Genomic DNA, 598 nt, shown 5'->3' on the forward strand with positions numbered 1-598 from the left:
GCAGCACGGCTATGGGAACACAGGACATTTACAGTCATCTCCTGGCTCGAGATTTACACCGTGCCCTTTTTCTGGTCACAAACCTACTTCCCTATGAGCACTACAGAGCCCTGCCTGTGAAAGATGGCATGTTCATGGGAGACCTTCCATCTACTTTCAGGGCAAGAAACATTCAGATAAATCTGAATATACCTGGAATACGTGTGGGACTCTGGTCCCCACCCATACCCGGCCACGGCCCCTCCTGACCCCGCGGCCACGCTGCAAGGGCACTCCTCACCCTCTGACATCCGCAGCAGCTTTCTCTTACCGCTCTGATGACACGTCAGGTTTTAGCAGAGCGTCTGCTCAAACACAGGCCATAACCACAGGGCATTTTGCACAGTGATGTTTCCATATGATCTCCGTGCATCTCCCTGGTGAGAAAAAGTTCCTGAGCAGCCAGCAGTGCCCATGCCCAGGATCACCCTTCTGCACCAGCCTTTGCCTTTTTACCACTGTTACTGAGATGCGAAGGTGCACAAATGGGATGTACTCCAGACTCAAAGCTCCTTTTCCCTGTACACTATTGATCAGCGGGTGGGCAAACCTCCCGCTG

This window comes from Buceros rhinoceros, unplaced genomic scaffold (assembly GCF_000710305.1).
Source record: "Buceros rhinoceros silvestris isolate BGI_N320 unplaced genomic scaffold, ASM71030v1 scaffold25494, whole genome shotgun sequence".
Lineage (NCBI taxonomy): Eukaryota > Metazoa > Chordata > Aves > Bucerotiformes > Bucerotidae > Buceros > Buceros rhinoceros.